The sequence below is a fragment of the Parasteatoda tepidariorum genome, chromosome 11 (assembly GCF_982258835.1).
Source record: "Parasteatoda tepidariorum strain Cologne lab strain chromosome 11, Ptep-v5.0, whole genome shotgun sequence".
In the NCBI taxonomy this organism is placed as follows: domain Eukaryota; kingdom Metazoa; phylum Arthropoda; class Arachnida; order Araneae; family Theridiidae; genus Parasteatoda; species Parasteatoda tepidariorum.
This window is the reverse complement of record NC_141765.1, coordinates 43434050-43442929: the sequence shown is the minus strand read 5'-3', so window position 1 is coordinate 43442929 and position 8880 is coordinate 43434050.

Genomic DNA, 8880 nt, shown 5'->3' with positions numbered 1-8880 from the left:
TTTTATAATCAGAATTATCAATCCTTTTCTGATACTCATCTTTATTGTTTGTTAAATTTCTATTTTTGGTTTCATTTCCTTTTTCTCTTTTAAATTGATCTCTTTTTGCTTTTGCCCTTTTAATAACTTCTTCAATATCTTCATCAGTTTTATTCCACATTATTGAAGGTAATTCAAATTCTAATTCTTCTAATAATTCTTTATCTAAATTTTTGTCTATATCTATTTTTAAAAACATACTTCCTACATCTTCAGTATAATCTTCCTCTGACTGATTCTCTATCTGAGGTAAAGATCTATAGGTCTCATTCATAGTGAAAGATAAATTATCAACAGCATCTTTTATACCTATCAAGTTTTGTTGTCTAGAAGTTTCTAGTTTTTCCATTTGATGAAGTACAGGTTCGTGAAAATCGGCTAATGATTTTTGTATTCCTATATCTTCTTCTAATTTTATTTCATTATTTTTCCTAATTTCTGATTGTAGTTTAACTAATCTTAGATCATTTTTTAATTGCTCTAACAACTTTTTATTTCTCTCTTTTTCAATACTTTCCATTTATAGGTAGTAAAATGTTCTTAAATAAATGGATAAGATTACAGTCAGGGATTTATTTTTCCTAGTCGTAAGATTGTAAGAGAGATAGCATGTAAAATAAAAAACGATATTTTCAATAAGGTTTTAATAAAATAAAAATTATTAATATAAAAATAAGAATTTTTAAATATGCTGATTTTCTTTAATATTTCATAAAAAATGTAAAATATAGGTCTATTTTAAATTTTTTTAATATAAAAAATAGGAAATCAATAGTAGTATATGGAAAGGGCAAAAGTGTCCTCTAGCCCCCCCCATATACTACTTATGTTTTTCTTACTTTTACCTTCGGTCAGCAATATAGAAAATAATAAAAAAATAGGATGTCTTATACTTCTTTTTACCAAGTACCTCATTTTATAGCCTCTGCGCTTGGAGTGACCAAGTGCAAAGGTTATTAAACGCATCAGAAAAACTCAATTCCCTTCCTATATTCTCATTGTTTGGCATGATATAGGATATAAATCTTAAATATAGTAAGCTGTTCTAAAGAAGTTTTTATTACTCTAATGGCTCTTAATTAAGAGCAATTTAAAAACAAAAGAACATTCGAGGCTTGGCATCGTAAAATAATTTTTTTTGTGCACTTATGTGCCATGAATTTTACTGCAACAGCATGTCAATATGAATCTCGTGTTTGTTCGTGATTGGTTAACTACAAAATCAGTCTGCTAGAAAACAAAGGTTAAAACATTGACATCAAGGTATTACATTTTCCGATACATTTTTGTACGTAAGTAATTATTATCAATTTTTATAAAACTTGTTGCCCATGAATTTTGTTTTATTTTCCAATAAATATCGTAAAATAATATCAATTAATGATTTTTCTTTTGATCGTTAAACTTTATCTAAATACTTACAGTGTAAGTCAGATAAAAATGCTATTCTACCATTTTCAACAAACTTTTAAGCTATATTTTTAAATACATTTTATAAACTGTAACATTCTTAATTTAATGGTATAAAGTATATTTTGTTGTCACTGTTATAAAAAGTTCAGTATATTTTCGTGATGCCGTTTTAAAAATATTTCTTCAAAACTTAGATTTATTTATCATAGTAACCCACAGTTGAATTCAACGTCTAATTAAGTATTCAAGTTTAAAATTTATTAATTTTGCATTTAAGATTCTCATTTTCATATTCATTTTAATTTAGAAAAATATTTTAGCATTATGTGCTTCAACATTTCTCTTCTTTTTTCTTATAAAAATTCTTCACAGCAGATGCTCTGTTTCCTGAAATGCTCACATAAGTAATAAATTACGTGCATGTATTTTAAATATAGAGAGCTCCTTTTTTTCGGAAGAAAAAGCATATATAGTAACAAATGTTGCATCACAAAAAATGTTGGAGCGCATAATACAGAAATTATTTTTTTACTAGGTAGATCAGAAATTAGTTTCGTTTTTTTTTTAATATGAAAATGAAAGACTATTTTCTTATAGTTAATATTGAATTGCTTATTGTTCATTCTGGTCCAATGTCATCTTTCTGTCTGTAGCATATTTCCATGTTCATAAAACTTTTGTTTTTTGAAGGCAAAAAACTGGACCAGATGATTTTTTACCTAATTTGAAGCAAAGGCTTAGATCACCTAAATATTTTTGCACACATTTGAACATTGTTGTATACAACCCATTTTTCAACCTCAGTGATGATACGCTTCAAAAATGGATTATTTTCTTGACGTTTGAGAAGCAAAACGAGTCAACGCGACGGCACAAATTTCTTTCTGTAAGAACATGAGGAAGCTGTATGTCGCTCTTTGAGATTAAATCTAGGCGTTTCAAATGATGACGAACAGTCGAATTAGCTAAATTTTATCTCATAGCTATCTCACGAATTGTTGTTTGTCTGTTTGTACCTATAAATGCATTTATTGTGTCTTCATCAGCTTTAACTGGCCTTCCAGAACGTAGTGCATCTTCAACATCAAAATTGCCGGATCAAAATTCAGTAAACCAGTTTTGGATTTGGCGTTCTGTAATATACCTTTTCCATACAAATCAGATTTTTTTTTTCTTGCTTCAACAGCATTTTTACTTTTTCGATCGTAAAAAAGTAAAACATGTCAAAAATGCAGCTTTTCCATTTTCATATTTGAAATGGCACCAACCAAAATCTATTGCTTGGACTGAATCCGGTTTTTTCATCAGCAAGTCTTGCTATATGAGCCGTCAAAATGCATTTTATTTAATTTCCGTCGGTGAATAGCCGACCCAATTTGGGTTTACGACTACTAATGTTCAATTCTGTAGCCTTGTAATTTTAAACCAATCTAGAAGACAAGGAAACTACTGGATCAGTACCCCCAAAAGTTATTGATTATGGGAACATGGAGGACTTTGCAACTCGATAGATTTAACGTGCATCACTCTTGGACATGGGTCCAGTACCCTACCAACCGGGTTATCCCTGTCCTCGTCAAAATGTATATTAATTATGCGTCTTAAGTGTCAAGTTGGCTGCGAAGAAATATAATTAAGTCTTCTGTTGGAAAAAAAATGAAATTACTCTCCGCACAATCCAATAATTTACTTGTAAAATGAATAATGTTCTTGAACTTGGCTATTTGACCTTACTAGACGTTTGGTTTAAAAACTATCCATTTCTATACATTTTCGGAACATGAAAAAATGTCATTCAAGCATTTCAATTTGTGTACTTATATCTTAAGCATTTGAGGAAAAAACTTGCAGTCCTACTTGTTTTAAAATATTTTCATTATAAAAACCATTTTTTTACGTAATTTTTAAAAAAATGCTTACTTTGAATTAAAAGGAATTTTAAACAAATTGATTTTCTGTCGCTAAACGAAAACAATCAGCGGTAATTGACTTATTTCGAGGTTAAACCGTATTTTAAATAAATGCATAAACAAAAATTAATTAATAAAAATTAATAAACAAAAATAGATAAATGTCTAAACAAATTTTTCTTACTTAAAAATTAAAAGTTTTATGTAATATTTTTTTGTAAATATTTGTACTTTTACTCATTTAGGTTCTGAAATATTCTTAAAAATAAGAAAAATAGTAATGTACAATAAATAATGTATTATAATTAATGTATATTACTTAATGTATATTATTTAATGTATAATAATTAATATGTAATAATTAAAGTACAATTAATGTACAATAATAATGTATAACGTATAATTAAAAGAAGCTATAATAATAGGAAAGAAATGGAAAAGCTGTTCGGAATCAGAATAAAACCAGAACAAATAAATAAATAAATAAATTAAAAAAAAGAAAAAAAAAGAAAGAGAATGGCCAGTGGACGTACAAAAAGACTAGAAAAGTTTGTTTGGAAAAAAACGACTTAACGATTTAAAAACCATTTTCCTTAATGAAGTATTTTATATGAAAAAATAAGTACTCAAATTATTATAAAAACAATTTTATTATAGAAACAATTTTACTACAAATCAAACTTTATTTCATCATAATGTAATTGTTTAGCTTTTAATTACAGTTATTATAAATCAACTGTGATTATAATATTCTGCAATTTTCAAAAGTTACTTTACAACTTAAATCTGCAAGATGGAGCAAAGGTCTCCCAACGGAGCAAAGTTGCAAAGAGAAAAACTGCCATTAGAAATAATATAGATTTTTGACAATTTTCCTTTCTCATCGTTTTTCTTTCTTTACTGTAAAATTTATTCGAAGGTTCAGCATTGCGCACGTCTAATCTACTTCCTAGACAAGCTGGAGGCTTGCTTCTAACCATCTGTTTGAAGTTACTTGTGCATCAAGTCGCCTTTGGACATCGGACACCGGTCTTTCACAATGCTGGTTCAGTACTTTAAGCTTGTAATTTCCGCAAAATTTTAGTTATTTGTTTTCGAGCAAATAGTACATTATTTTAATTGACATGTAGGTTCAAAGATGAAATGTATTTTGCATTAAAATATAGAAATTTTTGTTTGTAATCATAAATGCAATCGTAATAATTAAATTAAGTAAATAATAAAATTATGTAAAAAATATAAATTAAACCTTTTTAAGGTTTAAATTAGTCAGTGCTTTATAACTATATTTGTTTAACATATAAGACTGTTTTTTTATTATATAACAAAATACCAACAAAATGAATATAATTGTCTGACTTTATCGATTTCAAAAATATATATAGGGTGTTTATTAATGACTACCCTTTATATTTCTTAAAATAATAATTGAAAACAAAAAAGTAAATGCTTTGGGATCTAGAACTAATATTTATGCTCAGAAAAAACAATAACACATTAAAAAATTGTCAAATTACAGTAAAAGAAGGCGAATATAATAAACATTGAAACTGGTTTAATTGGAGGTTGAAACTTGGTGTTTCTGATAATCGTCTTTCCACTTCCTCTCGCTATCATGTCTTGTTGTTTATTACATTCGCTCTCTTTCACTGTGATTTGACCGATTTCGGAAGCGTTTTTTTTCCCCATTTGAATTACAATACAACTTTAATTCATTTCAATTCATCTGAATTTGGGTAATTCAAATGAATCAAGTGATTCATTTGAATCACCCAATATGTACACGTTTTTTAAATTTTAATTTTTAATTAGGAATACAAAAATAGGAAACAAATATTAAGGGCGATCTTTACGGAGCACTCTGTATTGCTGAAGCATGACTGCATTTTTTGTTACGCACCAAAGGGATAACATTTCTGTTTGATTCAATACAACTTTTTAGAGCCGTGGTGGTTCAAGGGCGTTCGCTTTCCAATCAGTTGAACCAAGTTCGAATCCCATCGGTGGCTGGTCGATACGAATTCCTCACCCGGCTTACACCAACCACAGTGCGGACGTAAAATATCCTTAATGGTAGACAGATCATGGGTTAGAGTCCCTTTGCCATCCCGCTTGCCGTGGGAGGTTTTCGTGGTTTTCCTCTCCATGTAACGCAAATGCTGGTTAGTTTCATCAAAAATACCTACTATCCTATCAAATAGTATCAATATATTTTCCTCCTCTGCATTTGTCTAATATTTTTCATTTAGTTTCAACTCCATTTAATTTTATTATGACATAGACTTTTATCAATTTTTAAATTTTAATTCTTGCTTTTAAATTTGTTTTAACTGTTTAGCTCTGATTACGACGTTTGTAATCTTTTCTGTGATCAGTTAATTTTTTTAGACACCCTTGGTTCTTAGGGAATACTTAGGGTTCTTGGTTCTTTCATTCAAACCTAGTTCATTACAGCAGAGTCAAAAAATGATCTATTTAAATTTAATTTATGATTTTCCTATTATGAGTTTTTAATTTTATTTTGTTGTAAAATTTTTACATCTGTATTTGAGCGTTATCGTTGTTAAATGCATTTTTCTTGGATTTTTATCTTTCTCCGTTTACCCTGAATTAGGAGGAGAATGTCTGTCGGGCAACTCATGCTTACCTTCTCTTTTGAGTTGGAATTTATAAAAGTACACAATATATTTACGAATAGTTTGTGTACTATATAAAAAGATAACGTTTAATAATGAAGTTGTAATCGCTATTGGAATAAGCCCGTAATGCATTATCTGTTTCGTATTTTGATGCTAAATGTACTTGCCCAGTCTCTATTTTCAAATAAATTAGTTTTACTTACTGGTTCAGACATTAGTTTTTTTAGCTCTTTTTATTATGAATTTCAATAAGCCTTTACCTTTTGTTTCTTCTGTATGTAATTTTTAGATACTTTTTATGCACTAATTGGTCAATTTTTGAGTTTTTTCGATATTTGTCATATGAAAAATAATGTTAGTGTAATTAATTTTGGTCCATGACGCGCTTATTTCCTAAACTGGTGGTAGAACATAATATTCTAAATGAAAAGCAACAAACTTTCTAGAAGTTTAAGCAGTATTTTTATCAAATTCGTCCTAATCGACATCATTTTCTCTCATTTATCAGACATGCAAGAACTTAAAATCGTGTTACAAAACAATCAAAAACAATAAATTCATCATCATCATCTTCATCAAAACAATAAATTAACAAGAAGGAGAGATTGTTCAAACACAATATGCTCGTACTCTAACCAATATCCTGAAAAGCCTCTAATTTGTGAAATAATAACCACGTAAATATATAACGTTAAACTTAAGTTTTTACCTATAGAAAATTGTGCCGTTCAAAACTCTTGACTTTAAAGTATCGTTTAATCTCTAGTATTAGCTCAAGACTACTTTTACTAATAAGTAAATAATAAATCAAACCTGATATTACAAAATCGCGAATTTTAAAATTTTAATTTCGATGTTTTGTTCAGATATATACAGTGCCAACAGATAATATAATAGTGCCAACAGATAGATCAATATAACAGTGCCAACAGATCATTTGCATTGCTGGACAAAACCATGGATAAACTATATGAGATTTTAATGGTTATTCTTTCCATGTAATACTAAGTATGATAGTTTTTTATATATTATATTTTATGAGTGTTTCAAACTAATAAACTTTTTCAAAGGTTTGTTTCTTTTAATATTTGACTCAAACGCTACCTTGCCTTATAAGTTGAGTTCAAATTCCTCTATTTGTTCAACAATTGTGACTAAACTAAACTAAACTAAACTAAACTAAACTATACTAAACTAAACTAAACTAAACTAAACTAAACTAAACTAAACTAAACTAAACTAAACTAAACTAAACTAAACTAAACTAAACTAAACTAAACTAAACTAAACTAAACTAAACTAAACTAAACTAAACTAAACTAAACTAAACTAAAATATTTTTAGAATAGTATTTTATTGTATAAAATTTGTTTCCATTTTTCACGCTATTGCCATTCTTATAATTAATTTCCTGAGTTAAATTTATAAAAATCCTTTCAATTTTCAGTACTTCGTGAAATGCGACAGATATAATAAAAGATAATAAAATTTATTTTTGATATAATTTAGTTTAGGATAATACTTAGTACTTTAATAAGCAAATCAAGTTAATATACGTAATATTTTCATGTTTACAAATGATTCTATTGTAATTATAATTTCGTGCGCTCAGCTTTCGCAGCTTAAGGTTACTTAGTACATAATATTTTGTGACAAAAGTAAATAATTTAAAATAGGATTGTTAGTTGTAGTAAAGAATTGATTAATTCCAATAAATAAGCAAAATTTATATATTAAAAAATATTTAACAATACTTTAACACAACAATAACATTTAATGTAACCAAAACATGTAAAAAAAATAGCTTACCTTAACATTCCGTAAAATGATTCTAATTCTTACTCGAAATGACCTAGATTGTTCATTTTAAATGGTTCACAAATGAACTGTGATTCAACAAATGAATGAGCATAATTAGCAGAATGAGCCAAAAAGTGAAGATGAGCATCGATAGGCTTAATATTTTTTGACACTGAATCAGAATTTTCTGAACATATTGACTCCTCATGATATTTTTAATTCTTCGATCCAAGGCGTTTTTTTTAAATTATCGTTTTAATAATACATGGCACTAAAATCTCCTTTTTATGCATTAAGTTTTTTCATCATTCACAAATATGTTTCCTGAAGGGTTTAATTACTTACTTTAAATAATTTATGTTTTATTATATAAAATTATTTATAGCTTATTTAAAACAAATATATAATTAAAGTTTTAGTTATCCGTTAATATACCTCAATACATTTTCATATAAAATAAAGTTTTTTGCTAAACCTTAAATCTCACTTTCATACCTACGAAACGTCATTTCACTTTGTATGAGGCTTATGTCTAAGTCTAGGTTTTCAGGAACCATTAATTAAACAAACCTTTAGCAAGCGAATAATTTCCAAAGAAATTCACTAAAACTAAAAAAAGTGGCTTGTATTTCAAAAGCTTTGTCTTACCACTGTTGTCTTGGACAACCATTATGAAGTTATGGAAAAACTGGTAAAAACTCTGGTTACGTGAAATGGGTTTTAATTTTTTGGGGACGGGACAGGGTTAAGCCTTGCTTATGAACCCACCTCCTTTTAAAATAAAGTACTCCCACAACAGTCAGTTATCAAGGAGGTTAAGAATTTGATATCAACGTCATGATGAAGGTACTCTGTAAAAAATTCCGATTCAAATAGCTGAAAAAAGTACCGACACCCTGGGTTCATCATCATCAGTGAAATTAATTTTATCGTAAAATTAATTTTTGAAATTTTACGATGAAGAAGAATTTCACTGTAGTAAGTACCAGCACACTGGGTGCCAGTACATTTTACAGTAATAAGACACGGAATTTTTTACAGTGTTGTGCAGTCATCATTTCGCATCGGCCTATCGATGC